Source organism: Dermacentor andersoni, chromosome 3, assembly GCF_023375885.2.
Source record: "Dermacentor andersoni chromosome 3, qqDerAnde1_hic_scaffold, whole genome shotgun sequence".
Classification (NCBI taxonomy): domain Eukaryota; kingdom Metazoa; phylum Arthropoda; class Arachnida; order Ixodida; family Ixodidae; genus Dermacentor; species Dermacentor andersoni.
The window spans coordinates 29,218,471-29,236,347 of NC_092816.1; the positions used below are offsets into that span (position 1 = coordinate 29,218,471).

General features: G+C 46.9%; 1 protein-coding gene across 1 annotated transcript in view; it reads right to left on the reverse strand.

Moving 5' to 3' along the window:
* Nucleotides 1-17,391, reverse strand: part of LOC126518297 (uncharacterized) — a 34,783-nt gene extending 17,392 nt beyond the window's left edge. The window contains exon 1 of the mRNA XM_072287114.1: nucleotides 17,228-17,391. The gene's annotated coding sequence lies outside the window, so the exon portion shown is untranslated. The remainder of the gene's footprint in view (nucleotides 1-17,227) is intronic.
* Nucleotides 17,392-17,877: the final 486 nt, after the last annotated feature.

A 17,877-nucleotide genomic window follows, 5' to 3' on the forward strand; every position in this document is an offset into this window, starting at 1 on the left:
TAGCTACCACTATTCTTTTTTTTATTATGATGTGTAAATTAGCGAGCTGGCATAATTTTTTATTGTTACTTATACTGTGCCTTTTCTGTATATCATTTTTTACCTTCTTTATGTAACCTCTCCCCTTTCTAATGTATACTTACTCTGAGGGTACTGTAAATAAATAAAAAATACCCGTCAAATTTGGTGCAGTGGTTGCTGAGAAAAACGAATTTTCCTTTTACATGTATTTACATAGGAACACCCGAGCTAAAGCTTCCTCTTAAGCATGCACAGACGTGAAGTTCAGAACAGAAAATTCTTGAAATTGGCTACAGAGAACTGCGTAAACATACATTCTGTTTGCGTCATTTTGTTCGAACTTTTCCGTCATTCGCGCTTCGTTTTGCATAACATTCACACTTAAGATAGCAAAGAAGGCTGCGCTTAACACTGATTCTCACATAACCGTGGGATCTGTGCAGTTGGTAACGAACCCGAAGCAATGAAAATCTCAGAATGACCGATAAAGGTTGTTCTTAAAGGTGTCATAATCAATATGGTGTGTCGCTATACCGCTTCAATGCCACCTTTTACAATCGAAAGCCATCGTGAAATGGGTTCTGTAGGAGCTTTTTCTTTTCTTTTCTTATTTTTTGTTGTTGTGTTTGTAATTTTTCTACCCTTATCATAGTTGTCACTTAATTTACTTCTTCCTGTTCCCCTTCGCCGGCCCTTACCCCAACACTGAGTAGCTAGCTAGAACGCAATAGTTCAGGACGACGTACCTCTCAGCTTTTTCCTTATAATGAATAAATAAATGTTATTTAGGAAGCGGTGGCTCTCTGCATGGCCTATATGCTGCGGTGCGGGAATATGGCTAGGGACATATGACTCTCTCTCCCTTGGTGTCGACGTATCGAGTAAGGTTGCATACCTATGGTAAAACTACCAGGCTACCCCTCTGCTGAAGGAAAGGGCAGCAATGCGGCCTTGCCTTATTTTGTTGTTGTTGTTGTTGTTGTTGTTGTTGTTGTATGAATGTAAAAAAGGAAGGTTGGCGTCTTTAGTTGGCACTTGAACTCCTATCGCTGGGCAGACAAATAAAATGAAAGCACTAACACACACACGCACGCACGCAAGCACGCATGCACGCATGCTGATGCGTGGGCGCTATAACGTAAAGCTATTCCAAACTTTCCTATTCCAATTCTGTAATCAGCCGTCCACGATTGATCAAGAAATTTTCGGGCCACCCCCACTTCGCCTGTCTGTCACGGGACGCCAGGAAACCCGCGAGAACGCCCCATCTGATATGATGCGCGCACGCTGATTATGCATAATTAGACCAAACGAAAGTAAAATAAATATTTGTGATTGGACGCCTTTTTCACCGTTAGTCCTCTCAGCTTTTTTCTTATAATGAATAAATCTAATGAATAAATGATTGGGCTTTTCCAACAACGCTGTGGGATACCGCCCGATATTTGCTCTCGGTGCTTACATAAACTTGACCTCAGGAGATTGGAATAAAAACAGACTGGAATAGTTTTACTTTATAGGGACCCATGTCATGAGTATAAACACGTGCAAAGCTCCGCACACGAGTCGTTAGTGGGGCTGCAGCCACTTCGCCTGTCTGTCACGCGACGTTGAAAAACCGCGAAAACTCACCGCGTCAAAGTGACGCGTATGCGTTAAAGACGCGTTAATATGCCGAACAAAGCCAATTCTTTTTTTAATAGCTGGAGATTTCCCCCTCCCGAAAGGAATAGAAATGGCTGCCCCCCGATCGCTCAGACACTCGCTACTCGTATCTACCGGTGAGCATGGATTTATTTCCGTATATTAAACCTTTTTGCGTGGCAGTAAAGCATTATCGAACCCTTTCGGCACGTATACGCCGTCGCTCTGCCAACGTTTCTTTGCCGAGACCTGTTTTGGCGCCATTTTTAGCGTTCCGTTGCACGCCGCCGCGATTTTCGACCAACCACCGCAAGCTAAGTAAAGGGAAGCGGACCAATCGCAGACGACTGCACCACCTTCTTCATCTGGTTATCCACTTTCACTGTGCTGGCTCTGCCCCATCGAATCCTTTTCTACTCGAGCGTGCTCCTCGCCTCTTTCCAGCAAATTCGATGAGAAAACGTGCTGAATGTAGGCAATGCTATTCGCTTTGAAAGGAAAAAAAGTGGCCTGCTATAAGGGAGGAGCGCGTTTGATTGGGCTTTTCAAACAACGCTGTGGGATACCGCCCGATATTTGCTCTCGGTGCTTACATAAATTTGACCTCAGGAGATTGGAATAAAAACAGACTGGAATAGCTTTACTTTATAGGGCCCCATGTCATGAGTATAAACACGTGCAAAGCTCCGCACACGAGTCGTTCGTGTTTTCTACCTCGTCCCTGTTGTTTCGCACCAACCTTTCTTGAGTACGGAATACGAACAGGCCCAACATTCAGTACTTCTAAAAGCAAGCAGAGAGTAAAAACACAGTTTTTCAGTCGAATGAATAAACGCAACAACACATAACTACATACGGCAAATTGGTTCAGCGAAATCCCCCAAAGTGGAAGAAGTATCATGAAAGGGAACAAATTGACGTGGTTGAACGCGGTTAAACCAAGTTTGTCAAGCGATAGCACGGTTTTGTTTGCTTTGTGAAAGGACACAGACGCTGCTCGGCGCCGTCAGCAACTACCGCATCTATAATGAACCTTTTACAGCGAAGCTGTCTATGGCTAGGTTCTGGCGGATCTAGTCTCCGTGGATATAGACCAACTATTTTACATGCGTTGGCCGATCCCGAAGATAGTGCAATACCGGACCGACCCGCGGCGGAGGTGAAGCAGGCGCTAAGCGCTCCCCATCCGTGGGCCGATCCAGAAGGTAATGAATACTGGGCCAAACCACGGCGGAGGTGAAGCAGGCGTTAAGCACTCCCCATACGTAGGATGATCCCCACTGACTGGAAAATCGGGAGGGTTGTTCCACTCCGTAAGCCTGGTAACAAACACTCACCTTTAAATTATCGTCCCATTTCTCTAACTAGCGTTCCATGTAAAATCACCGAGCATATTCTATTTTCAAACTTTGTTTCTTTGCTCGAATCGAATTCATTCTTCTCGCCTTCACATCACGGTTTCCGCAAGACATTCCCGTGCGAAGCTCAACTCGTATGCTTCACACACCGTCTTGACGCTATCCTCAGTCGTTCGTCTTTAGCCGACTGCATATTTTCAGATTTCGCAAAAGCCTTCGATAAAGTATGCCATAGTCTCCTTTTGTATGAGTTGCACTTAATAAATTTGGATTCCAAACTGCTTGAATGGCTTGAATGTTTTTTTTTTACTAAATCGTTCGCAGTTTGTCTCTGTTAATAACACTGACTCTCCTCCGAGTCCTGTTTTCTCGGGTGTACCTCAAGGATCGGTACTCGGCCCTGTCCTCTTTCTAATCTACATTAACGACTTACTTTCCTGCGTTTCTTCCTATGTCAGCTGGTGTGCAGACGACTGCGTAATATTTCGCGAAATAGCTGGCCCTAACGATGCTACTATTCTACAGTCTGATCTTGATGCTGTGTCCGCTTGGTGTAAGACTTGGTGCATGGAATTACACACTAAAAGTGCAAAGTTATGCAAAGTTATGCATGTAACTCGATCTACTAATACATCGGTTTCATATCATCTTGGCAACCTTCCTTTCGAAGTAGTGTCGTCTTACAGATATCTTGACGTCACTATGTCTTCAAAACCTGCCTGCAATGATCACATTGAATCCATAATCGCCAGCGCCAACAAAACACTTGCATATCTTCGTCGGAATTTCCCACGCACTCCTCAGGCTCTCAAACTTTTACTTTATAAAACACTGATTCGTTCGAAGTTGGAATATATGCCGCCTCTGTTTGAGACCCTTTCCATGACAATCTAATCTACTCACATGAAATGCTCCAAAATAACTTTACACGTTTTATTTTGTCTAATTATGCTCGAAATGCAAGTCTTACTAATATGAAATCGAGTCTTGAATTACCATCACTAGCATCATGCCGTAAGATTTATCGTTTGTGTCTTTTTCACCGCACATTTCATCATCGCATTTCACCATCGCAGTATGTATCATCACGCATTGATTACCAACATAAGATTGCCGCTCCATTTTGTAGGACTTCTACTTTCCAGTATTCATTTTCCCCAGGACTTGTGAGGAGTGGAATCATCTTCCATACGTCACTGCAGGCATTACAGACCATCAACGTTTCAAGAGTGTTTTAATTAACAGTAGCTAAATAGTGTTTTACCTCATGTTCGTTGTTTCCTTTTGTTTGCTTGTGCTTATCTGGATCATTGTGAGTTGACAATGTTTTGTATTTTCATGATTTGTATTGATGATTTCATTTGATTAGAGAATTGTATTTGTATTATATTGGTGCATTATATGTATAACTTCATGTGTATCTTTTCGCAGAAATGTTCTTTATTCTTTCTTTTTGTCACTACCCTCTGTAATGCTTCGGCCCTCAAGGTACAATAAATAAATAATAAATAAATAGTTTAGTACCACGCCTACCCACGGTGGAGGTGAAGCAGGCGTGAAGCACTCCCCATACTTGGGCCAATCCCGAAGGTTGTGCAATGCCTGGCCGACCCGCGGCGGAGGTGAAGCAGGCGTGAAGCACTCCCCATACTTGGGCCAATACCGAATATAGTGAAATGCATGGCCGACCCGCGGCGGGCGTGAAGCATGCGTGAAGCACACCCCATACGTGGGCCGATACCGAATATAGTGCTATACCTGGCCGACCCGCGGTGGTGGTGAAGCATGCGTGAGGTACTCCCCATACTTGGGCCAATGCTGAATTTAGTGCTATACCTGGCCGACCCACGGCGGCGGTGACGCAGGCGCGAGGCACTCCCCATACTTTGGCCAATCCCGAATATAGTGATATACCTGGCCATACCGCGGTGGACGTGAAGCAGGCGCGAGGCACTCCCCATACTTTGGCCAATCCCGAAGGTTGTGCAATGCCTGGCCGACCCGCGGCGGAGATGAAGCAGGCGTGAAGCACTCCCCATACGTGAGCCGATCCCGAAGTTAGTGCTATACCTGGCCGACCCGCGGCGGAGGTGAAGCATCCGTGAGGTACTCCCCATTACTCCCCATACTTGGGCCAATCCCGAATATAGTGCTATACCTGGCCGACCCGCGGCGGAGGTGACGCAGGCGTGAGGCACTCCCCATACTTTGGCCAATCCCGAAGGTTGTGCAATGCCTGGCCGACCGCGGCGGAGGTGAGGCCAGCGTTAAGCACTCCCCATACGTGAGCCGATCCCGAAGTTAGTGCTATACCTGGCCGACCCGCGGCGGAGGTGAAGCATCCGTGAGGTACTCCCCATACTTGGGCCAATCCCGAATATAGTGCTATACCTGGCCGACCCGCGGCGGAGGTGACGCAGGCGTGAGGCACTCCCCATACTTTGGCCAATCCCGAAGGTTGTGCAATGCCTGGCCGACCGCGGCGGAGGTGAGGCCAGCGTTAAGCACTCCCCATACGTGGTCCGATCCCGAAGATAGTGAAATGTCGGGCCGACCCACGGTGGAGGTGAATCAGGCGTGAAGCACTACCCGTGCGTTGGCCGATCTCGAAGATTGTGCAATAGCGGGCCGACCCCTAAGGCAGAGGTCCATTTCGCCAGTAAAGGGCCCACATTCACAGCTTCGTTGGTCATCCTTCTTCACAGAGTGGAAGGCACTGATTTTTTTTTTTTCAATTCAGCGCTGCGCATGCGCGTACCCTCGCCCCAGACAGGCTGTGCCATTACAAGCTGCGCCGCCAATACCGAAGGGCAGTTGTGCGAAGCGAGTGCGTGATCCCTTGCATGATCTGCGGCGATTTCCTGAGTTTAAGGGAGTGAAGAATGATTGTGCTCGTGTTTCTGGGCAAGAATATTGGTTAAAGGATGTCTTCAGTAGTTTGTGGGAAATACTGCAAGCAGGTTTGTCGATGAAAGCGACTCCATGAACTAACGTTCAAGCGATAGGCTCTTCGTTTGCGACGAGGATCATGCCGGGCACTTGCTGTACTGCCGATTGCACAAACCACCTTGGAATGTTGAACGTATTGTACATGGTGTGGCGCGCATGGTTAATTTACAAAAATAAAATACGCCATGTTACCAGTGAGTCATCACGCGATTCTTGCTGAGTGAAGCAAGCTGGCGTTCAATTAAAGCACGACACCAGCGCTCTGAGCATTGTTGGATATCGCACCGCTGGCACGAGTTGTTGCAATCTCTGTGCTGACGCCCGTTGTTGCAAATGGGTCGCAAGCCCCAAGGGTAGCGTTGGCCTGGCGGCCTGGGGCACTGGAAGCATCCGAAGGTCCCGGCAAAGCATGAGTCGACCGGTAACAGAACAACTGGTTTATTCTAACATCGCAAAAGAGCGGCCGGTCAGGTCGACCGAAGTGGAGAGACGGGAGAGCACGTAACTCAACAGAACAAATCGGAGCCTCTCTCTTGGCGTCCGGGGGCAGCTGCTCTTATACTTTCGCAGTTGAGGGCAAGAAGGAAGGCCTCGTGACGAGACCACGTGACGGCGGGTACGGACAGACTGAGAGACACGTTGAGACGAGTGTAGTGACGCATCGCCAAGCTGGCGCCTGTCAGACCTCCTCGCTTCACACTTGGGGAGCTCCTCTCCCCGGCTGCCGCGCTTTGACAAGCGTGGGCACACACACACACACGCACACACGAAGACACGTGGCACTGAAACACGCCTGGACGCGCTTGGCGGGGAGACTGCGGGAGCTCCGAACGGGCCAAAATGTCCGCCGCTTTGAACGAAGCTCCGGCGTCCGTTGCATCCGCGCCGGCTATACCGCGCGTTGTAGGCGAAACGTAACAGCATTCGAACTGCAGTTGTCGCCTTAAGACTGATTCGGAAGTATCGGTGATGCTTTAATATACCGGTATGTATATCGTAAGACTTTCAGCATTGGCTGAAGAACGTGTTAGCGCATGGAGGCCGAACTAGCTGTACGGTTACGTAGGGTCAAACAAGAGGAAGGTCACCACACAGCCCATCGGAATGCATCGTACGAGACCAAAGCGGCACACTCGCGGTGCAGCATTGTACACAACTCGCGAGACTTAGTTTTTTTGTGGGCAAATGAAATTTTACGCGCTTGACAAAACAGCGTGTTGCATCAACTTGTGCAGAAGCTCCGCCCCCGCATAGCCACAGAAAGCAGTCCGCTAGTATAGAGGGTACCGTGGAATACCAACTAGCCCGTACCCAAACCTTGCTTCAGTATAGAGGGGTCGCTCAGTGGAAAAGGGTCCATTGCACCACAAGACAACGCACAGGCGCTGCTCGGCGCGGCAGCAGCAGCGAGCGAATTGACCTTTATGCCGCGTCTCGCTCCAACGCGAACTAAGCGTAGAAAGCACAGCGGATACGAAGCTACCAGCACTCGGCGCATTTTGTCCACATCGCAGATCGCTTTGAAGATATGGACGCCTGCGTGTCATACGCAGTAGCCGCCGGTAGTGGCAGGTTAGGTCCCAGTTTGACTTTGACATGAGCTTGAAGGTTAGATTTACGGAACCAGGCGTTTTCTGGATTTGTACCTGGAATTGTCATCCCCCGAATGTAGCATGAAGCTACAAGGGATACCCATACGCGTTTCTGAGAAAGTACGCTTCGCAGTTGAGGAAAAAATTTGTCCTGGTCCGGGACTCACACCAGCCATGGTGTGTGCCTGTTCTTGCTGCGCCTGTGTAATGCTGCTCCCGTGTAAAGCTGCGCTATTTTTCCACAACGCATTTATACCAACTGTGCCCCGAATATGACCTCCCATCACATAAAGCAAATCAAAGAATATGTTAAATATTATTCACTATTCAATTAACAGGTCTGTGCTTTAGAGACTCCCGTAAGTTAATATTATATATTCAGGTTTTACGTAAGACGTGATAGTTCTGCGGAAACCCGCAAGGTGGAGAGAAGTAATTAATAAAAGCGAAATCAGACATTCACCCGTTCGTAGCAATTGCTACAAAGGAAACCCATACGGGTTCCTCGAAAGAAAAGCCTCGCAGTTGAAGAAAAATTCGTCCAGGTCCGGGACTCGAACCCGGGACTACCGCCTTTCCGGGGCAGCCGCTCTGCCATCTGAGCTAACCAGGGGGCTAACAGATGGCAGGGCGAAGTCGAATTTGCCAACAACTCAAGCCAAGGAAAGAGTTTGACATAATTGTTCTGTGGAAATGCGCAAGGAGGAGAGAAGTAATTAACAAAGGGAAATTCAGACATCCACCCGTTCGTAGCAATTGCTACAAAGGAAACCCATACGGGTTCCTCGAAAGAAAAGCTTCGCAGTCACCCTGCCTAGCCGCCTGGTTAGATCAGGTTGGCCGCCCCGGAAAGGCGGTGGTCTCGGGTTCGAGTCCCGGACCTGGACGAATAGTTCTTCAACTATATAGATATATGTCCACCGAGATACTGTCTGACCCAACAGCCGTGCCCAACTCGGAACGGTAGGCAAATAAAGCTTCGCTTTAAAAATAAAGCATGAAGTTTACAAGTTTGCAACTTTGCACCAAAGCAGATAGCGCAGTTCTGTAAATTGTTTCCTTTATAGAGCATGTGAAACGGTAACATTTGATGAAAGAATTTACAGCTCAAGAAATTGTTACAATGTGTACTAGAGTTTCGCAAAAAGTCTAGTAACAAATTAATGGTATACTTCAGAGCGGTGAACAACACACCAGTTTTTTCCGCTTTAGGCGTGTTGTGAGGTACACTTTACATAATTCCGATATCGTCTTTCGTCGCTGAGCTACATAGACCCTTTTCATCGCGCTTCCGTGAGCGCTGCGATGTTTGATCTGATCTGGCCAATTGGTTGCACTTCTTAATTTTTCCCAACACCGGCTCTTTCAGTATCTACCTAGGTGATTACATCTGCTGCGGTAATTGTAAAGAGCACGGTATTTCGCACATTCTACACTTCTGAAGACTCGGAAACCTTTCTGCATTACAAAGTTGAAGTGCATTTATAGACAACATTTAGTTGTCAAGAATGATTATATTTGGCCAGAGCATTCTTGACTAACGACACAAGTATTGGGGCCGTAAACGACGTCTAAAAACGGTTGCGCATTGCGTGAGCCCACTGTGATTTGGAACTCGTGCCATGTTTTTTCGCACACTGTCGACCTAGAAGGCACAATAACAGGCAGTCAGAGAGCTGTGAGGTGTTTCTGTGAAGATTTAAAAAAATTTAATTTAAGAATCACTTGTGGCAGATATCACAAGTTTAGTCCTTGTGCTGGGTTACTCAAAAAGACGGAAATTATTTACAAGGGCAATTTAAATGAATGATTGACTATCTATCTATCTATCTATCTATCTATCTATCTATCTATCTATCTATCTATCTATCTATCTATCTATCTATCTATCTATCTATCTATCTATCTATCTATCTATCTATCTATCTATCTATCTATCTATCTATCTATCTATCTGTCTGTCTGTCTGTCTATCTATCTATCTATCTATCTATCTATCTATCTATCTATCTATCTATCTATCTATCTATCTATCTATCTATCTATCTATCTATCTATCTATCTATCTATCTATCTATCTATCTATCTATCTATCTATAAACCACTTTCTGATTATGAGGCACGTCGTAGTGGAGGACTCCGGAAATTTCGACCACCTGGGGATCTTTAACGTGCACCTAAATCTAAGTACACGGGTGTTTTTGCATTTCGCCTCCATCGAAATGCGGCCGCCATGGCCGGGATTCGATCCCACGACCGGGAGGTACCAAGCGTAAGAGTTCACATTTCGAATAGAGGGCCCAATAGAGATTTACGAGTTGTCTCTGGGCGCCTGGTGGTCCAAAGAGGAAGCTTTAGCTCGGGCCCAACTCGGATGCCGCCTATTGAAATACATGTAGAACGCAGAAACGCTTTTCTGAGACAACCACTGGGGCGATCTTAATTGAATTTGTTGCATTTGAGAGAGAAACTTAAATTTTAGTGACTGTTGGAAGCGGAACTTTGACTTAGAGCCTGAATTTCTTTAATGGAGTATTAAATTCGTTAAGTTTCAAAAATGTAGAAGTGCGAAGTTCACAAGTTCGTAGCTCTGCACCTAGAAAAAGATGTCGCAGTTCTGTAAACTCCATCCATTAAAGCATCCAATGGGGACCAAAGTTTACAAACGTCTTGCGAACGTTCTACTCACAAATTAGTGGTCTATTAGAAAGCCGTGTATAATATATCAATATTGTCTACTTTCGATCTAATAGTATGTGCAATTTACACATTTGTGATATAATTTTTCATTGCTGAGTTAGAGAGGTGCAAACTTAACAGTTTCGTTTTCTGAAAATCTGTTATTTTGTCAATTTTTCTTAAATAATCAACGACCTAAATAAAAGGAAACCAACATCTACTAGACCTTAGCTTCTTTCTTTTCAGTGCAACAAACCTCATCAAATTTGGTGCAGTGGATGGCGAGAAAAATCGATTTCTCCTTTCCCACGTATTTAGATAGGAGTCCCCGAGCGAAAACTTCCTCTGGAAAAGCAGCCACTGCTGCTGTGGGAGGCAAGTGCTACTGCCAAGTACCTGCCGGTAAAATAGGTACAAGCGTGTTCCCGGCCTGGTGCTCGGACATTATGGGACCTCAACGCTTGGAAAAAGGTGTTTGTCTCCAACCCGAAGACGTCCCAACTTCAATAGGTGCATTTGGGCGCCACATGGGAAATGGCTGCAATGGGAGCGGCCCAAAGATCACTTCATTTAATGGTGGTCACGGACGTTTCGACGGGAATTTAGGGCGCAGGCTCCTTTCAAAGCGTATTACCCCTGAAGGAAGCCGAACGCCATGTCGGTGTACACTTGTGCCCATTTGAGCCAGTGGGTGCCCGGGGGCGGTGGGAATCGAGCCCACAACCTCCCGCAGCCGAGGCGGGCGCCCTACAGCCAGGCAACGGCTGCAATAGCTATATGTGTGTGTTCGTGGCCATGACGCCGTCGTGGTCGTCGCGTCGCCGACAATCCTGATTTTCATTTGACACTCGTCGCTCCGTCGTCTTCATAACATAGCAGTCATACAGTCATCGTGCATTCGTTGTCATCTCACTATGACATGGACATGTCATAGCGAGATGAGTTCTGCCGTATATCTTTTGTTTGTTTGTTTGTTTGTTTGTTTGTTTGTTTGTTTGTTTGTTTGTTTGTTTGTTTGTTTGTTTGTTTGTTTGTTTGTTTGTTTGTTTTACTGACATTTAACCGCAGTAATTGGTTCGCTGCTAACCCCTAAAAGCTAATCTAACCAACTAGTGGGCTGCGGTTTCGAGCACACGTAGGCTTGAAGCGGGTTTGACTCCTCCCATCATTAGGGAAACTGAAATTATTTTTTCGTAATTGAAGAGCGGCACACGCGCAGTGGCAAACACCCAGTGATCCAAACTCACATTAAAAAGAGGTTCTTTGAAGCGTGGCACACACCCAGTTTTACACCCAGTGACCCGTGTATGAACATATATTCAGACATAGTTATCCGAATATTTGTGACGAGAGTTCGATTTCGCCCATCACCGGGGACATTTACATGCTTTCCTTGTCTACGAAGACCGGCATGTACGCAGTCGCACGTACCCAGTTACATAAATTGCCATTAAAGAGGTTCATTGAAGTGTGGCATATACCTATTTTCGTACACCCAGTAATCCAAGCTGGGGTCAACGAAGTTCATGAAAGAGTGGCACATGCTCAACACTACTGGTTGGCGTGAAACATGTTAAATGATGAGTGTCGCATATGCAACGTTACATACCCCTGACCCAAGTTGGTGCAACGACTGGTTTTTAACCCGGTTCTCTCATTAAAGCAGCGCCATGCTCCTAACTACTAGAAAACTGACTACCCAGTGACCTAATGACCCAAGTTGGCGGAAAAGCGGTTAGAGTCACCGATAGACAGGCAGACGGACAGACAGCCTCCGGAAAGTACGTGAAGTTACCTAATAATGCTAGTCATATTAAAACAAGCCAAATACTGAAATAAAAAAAAACGCGCGCTAACAAAAGGAACTGAAGCTTACGAAGACCTCAATCACCACAGATAATTGCTTTTTCCATTATTCTTTGAAGAAATCTAGGGAGTGACCGAACCTTTGCGCTGCCTCTTAGCTTTTTTTTTTTTTTTCATGTGGGAAGACCTTCGGAAAGGTGGACTGTTCGACAGGTCGGCGGTACATGGTTGGCGGACTGTTCCTGTCGGCGGTACATTCTTCTGAAATTGACACGTTTTGGAAATGCTTCAGAAGAACTTCAGTTTGGCCTAGTTGGTATTTACTGTTGTGCTCCCGAAGGGCATGTTTGGTGCTAAAGCCTCTGAGGCACTCAAGAAGAATTTTAAACCTATTAAGAACTCTGAAACTAGAGTAAAAAGCAGGGTTATAAGAATGTGCAAGTCACTTAATCTCGATAAACTAGCTAGGGACGTCAGTAGCGCTTCATGTGCAGCGCTAAGTGTTTTCTTTACTGCGAAGACGCATAAACCCGGCATCCCATTCAGGACGATAGTTAGCGAGCGTGGAACGTGGCAGGTTCAAGTTAGCCGCTTCATTTTAAGGAGTTTAAGGACGCTTGTTATATCTGACCCCTTTGTAGCAAAAAGCTCTGACGAGGTTGTTGAATTTCTAAGGGCTAACCAGGACATAGGTCCGGCTTTTTCGGTTGATGTAGAAGATCTTTTCTACTCCGTTCCTCATAGAGATTTGTTTGTTGCTGTGAGGATGTGTATTGAAGAAAATGGCACCATTCCCTTCCAGAACGCAGTTGGTATTTCGGTGGAAGATTTTTTAGCCCTTTTAGAAACCTATCTTAATAGCACTTTTATCAGTTATGACGAACAGTTCTATTTGCAGAAACGTGGAATCTGCATCGGCTCGTGCCTTGCACCGCTATTGTGTAACATGTTTTTAGCTACCATTGACAAAGCGCTTGATCAGGCGTTTGGGGGGGCTTCTTTAAACATTTTAAAAGTTTTTAGGTATATGGATGACTTTTTAATTGTTTTTAACGGGCAAGGAAGTCTAACTTCTTGTGACAGCATTTTAGCCGTTTTTAAACAACTTGCCAAAGGGCTTTCTTTTACTCGCGAGCTTCCACTCGACAATTCCCTGCGCTTTTTAGACCTACGCATTTCCTTTGCTAAAGGTCACGCGTGCTGGCAGTACTTCCCTCGGGCACAAAAGGGCTTGGTGCCATATGATTCCTCCCAGTCAAAGATTGTTAAGCGAGGAGTAGCGATGCTCTGCTTAGAATCGGCTCTCCGCAAATCGTGTCTGCACAAGATGCAGCTTGCCTTTGACAATCAGATTTCCCGTCTTAAGACGGCAGGGTTCCCTGACTCGATGGTAACGCCAGTGGTGGAAACCCTCCTGCAGAAGGTAAAAGGATCTAGGGGCAAGGCAAGGGTGAGGACGACTTCTATGGCCATAAGACCTGAAGTAGTGCCGTATATTCACAGGGTCGCTCACAACCTAAGGAAGGTGGCAGGCAGGTATGGAGTCCCCCTTGTCTTTTCAGCCCCTTTTAAGCTGGCGCGGCTCTGCCCCCGCACCTCCCGTGATCCTAAAGGAAGGCAAGGTTGTGGTAAGAACCACACCAAGCCGTATGCCAAATGCAATGTAGGAGTTGTGTATGAAATCCCCCTGGCGTGTGGCAAGTCCTACATAGGGCAGACTGGACGGTGCCTAAATGATCGAGCCAGGGAGCATGAACAAAAGTTAACGAAAGATGAATTGGCGCACTTACCTGCGCACTGCAATGCCTGTCGCTGTGCACCTCTGTTTGAGGAGATAAAGATTCTGGGGAGAAGCCATGACCAGACTGCACGTGAACTGATGGAGGCTTACCACATAAAAAAGAAAGGCCAAGATTGTGTTAGCGATACCTCCATTAGGTTGTTTCAAGCGGAAATAGATTTTTTTTATAGTTGGTTGCCACGATAAGCTGATGTGCACTCTTGTTTGCTGCGATCTGCGCATGATCTTTTTGTCTATATATGCCCACTGGCTGCTATGAATAAAACAGTTGAAAGTTTACCGCCCGTGCTGTTTATGTGTTTTCTTCCTCTGTCCCCGTCTTTTTTGCGGTCAATATGATTTGCATTTGGAAATGCTTGTATTATTATAGCAAGAACTGAATGTACTTTGCAATTATGTTATTGATACGAAAGTGTCAAACGGCCCATTGAGCGAAAAAAGCCGGCGGCGTCTGTAGCAGCGAAATAACGGTTCCTAACTTGGCTGCGACGCCACGTCACGAGCGCGCCACGTGACGCTGGCTCGCGCTTGCTGGCTCGGGCATCACGTGCCGCTGTGGAATCTGAAGCATCTACATCGTCGGTGGCCGCAACCTCGGCAGTAGCGAGACGTGGCCGTCCAGGCCAGTACGCCGCAGACGAAGCAAGGGAGCGGAAGAGAGAGAGAGAGAGAGAGAGAAACAACTTTATTCGGTCCACTATAGACGTAAGCAAGCTCCACGTCACCTGGCTAGGCCCACTCGGGGACCATCAGGTGAAACCTGACGGCCCTCTCGCGAGCCCTCTGGACTGCCAGGATTTGAGAGGTCTGATCCTGGGCCTTAATTAACTTCATCAGTTCCTCTTGAGTGAAAGGGGGACCGGCAGAGGCGCAGCCCCACAGGACATGTTCGAAGTCCGCATAATCACCACACAGAGGGCAGTCCGGGCTTGGGAACCGTTCGGGGTACACTGTGTGCAGCGCCGCGGGGCTCGGGTAAGTGCTTGTTTGCAGAAGCCTTAGAGTGACTGCCTGGGCCCTGCACAGCGAGGAGTGCGGCGAAGGTCTTCTTGACATATAATTATATTTGCAGATTTCGTTGTACGAGTAGAGAGGCTCGGGTCGCCCAGGAGAGGACGCGTTGCCCAGCGCACGGTCAGTCAAACCTCGTGCAGCCGAGTGCGCCTCCTCGTTGGGGTTGATCGAGGCACCCTCAATGGTTCCAAGGTGCGCAGGGAACCAGGCCAAAGAGTGATGTTTCATGTCTTTGGCACTTTGGATGATACGTAGGGCCTGGGGAGCCACCATTCCCATCTGAAAGGCCCTGACAGCGGCCTTGGGAGCGGAAGAACGCAACAAAACGAGCCAAGAGGCAGGCAGCGAAATCCACCGTCGTCGTCAGCTATACAGTACCAATACACGGCGGGCGGTACGGTATTTAGCGCAAACATTAATCCCAGCGCAAAGCAGGAAGGAACGCACAGCGGCGTTGAATTGGACATTAATGCTTTCGCATTCGCAACTCGTAAAGAGTTTTTTTACGTTTTTAGCGCACGAAAAGGGACGAGAGAGAGAGGTACGACGCGGACACAGCGCTATGTTTCTCTGTCTCTCGTCGCTTTTCGTGCGCTAAAAACGTAAATGTTATGGAACACCAACATGCCCAAGCTCACGCTCTTTCATAAGGAGTGCTTAGGTGACTTCGGTTTTTTTATTCGTGACTTCAACCACCCCAGGTAACGTATGTGTGCAGTCTTCAAAACAACAGATATTGGAGAAATTACAGGCAACAACGCGCTGCAAAGGTAACGCGCCACAATGCGTGGTTGTTATCGTGCGAAAAAGGTTGTGCGCAACATTATTTGTAACGTGGTTAAACTGTCGAAAAATATGTCGAAAATATGTCGAAAATATGTGGAAAAATTTCGAACTTTACTTGGCACGCAAACGTCATAGTAAAGAATTATAGAGAAAGTGTTTCATTTACTGGAATTGGGGGAACAGAATGGATTAGCCAAGCCACTCCAGAAGTGAGAAAGGTCCAACTCCCAGTATTCCGAGGGCTTAAAAGGAGTTGAATTACGAGAATATCTGAACTCCTCGGAATGGAGTGGGAATGGAATTGAGCGCTCCACATGGCAACTCCGCTATATACTACTATTACTATACACACTATGTGGCCAAGATACTACTAAAAGTAATCGTTCTGATTGTCAAACACATTTTTAAAAATTTTCATTGGGCTCCTGCGAATTGTTTCCACGGAGTCCCATCATCCAATTGACAACATGAAGCGTTCTAAAGATTAAAATGGCCCGGTGGAAACAGCAATAAACATTTCTGCGAAAAAAAAATCTCTTTCCTTTTATGTTTTCCTCATTTTTATTTTTTGTTAAGCAAGGTTCCTGCCGTTAACTAGGTATATGTTTTCTGTCAGAAAAATTAATGCTAGAAAGAAAGAAAAATTATGCAGATTCGACGCCACATGTGAAGGAAATGACGTAGCCCAATCTGGGGGAAAGAGCAAAAGAAAGTTTCGCAAAAAAAAAAGAAAGATAGAACAGCGACCACCTCTGTTATTGCAATACGGAGGCGCCCTGCAAGTCCACAGAAGACAGTTGCATTTCTAAATTTTCTTTTCTAATAGAGAGTTTTAGATTAGGGTACGCCAGCCACATCCAAACGTTGGGGGACGGAAACCACCGGGTGTACAAAAAAAAAAAAAGAAAGAAAGAAAGCACAAAAAAAAAGAGCGCGAAGGGCCCATGATGGAGTTGCGTCCCCCAACGCTTGGGTGTGGCCTGCGTCCCCTAACCTAAAACTCCCTAATGACTATGCCGATCCTGTATGTTGACAAGTGAACATTTTTCACTTTCAGGAGCGGGTGCTTCGGTTTTTTGATAATGGCCGCGCATTTCACTGCGTGCGCAACGTGATACAATCAATACCTGAAAGTCATGCAAGTTACATTACATAGTGCTGTTAAGTGGGCTAGTCGATTGCAAGATTCTTGAGATTCTTGTGACAAACGCGTAGAGGCGAACGTCGACGCGGCCAAAGGTTCCAATATATTTTGGTGCGGGGAAGATCATTTTGTCATTTTTTTTTTATCCTAGTGCCACTGTGTACAACGGGCTTGCTGTGAATCACGTTTTTTCGAATTGTTTGAATATTGCGCGGTTTGGCTTGAAATCCGGCGTTTGCAGTGTCTGCGTTTCAAAGTTGTGTGCCGTTTCTCTCGCGCTGGTAATCCATGAATCAAGTTAGGTCACAACGAGAGAAGAAAATGAGTACAATGAAGATCAGATCCTCAGAATCAGGAAAACAAAGGATGCTTTGAACGCTTATCATACGCTTATCATATATGAAAGGGTCCGAACCCGGCGAAGGAGACCAACCTGATCGAGGGTTCCTCCCCTGGGCCGCAATTCGCGAGAGGCGAGATTGCGGGTCCACTGAACGCCGAGTAATCCTCACTAGAATGCCCACTGTTGACGCGCTTCTAACGCTCGGTATCGAGACGTGACGTAACGAGGCAGTCCACTTTGCCCTCTGCCAAGAAGGCGCGAGAGAATGCTATCCCATGACCCTCCTGTCAGCCGTGAGCGTTCCCACACTGCACTTTCTTGCGGGTTGAGAGCGCCCGCAGCAGCTCGTGCGGTGGTTGCCGAGGGCCGATGTGTGTATGCGCGACCGGAGGGGAAGTCGCGCGATTTTTCTTTCCGTGCAGCATGTTTGTTACGCGTCCTTTCTTTTACAGCGAAGCTGCTATACGAGGAGTTCCGCAACGGTTTTCGTTAGGCGGCAATCGAGGTGTGCGTGCGACAGCGTGGTCGAGGCCGGGTACCAGCGAACAGACACTAGTATAGTGTCGAAGGCTGTGAGAAGTGGCTTACGCAGCTTCGCTGTCTTTGACGTATCGGTTGTCAGATCGGCATACGCCTGCAATTAAATTTTAAGACGAAGCTTTAGCTCGGGTGCTTCATATCCAAATACATGTAAAAGGAGAATTCGCTTTTTCTCGGCAACCACTGCACCGAATTTGACG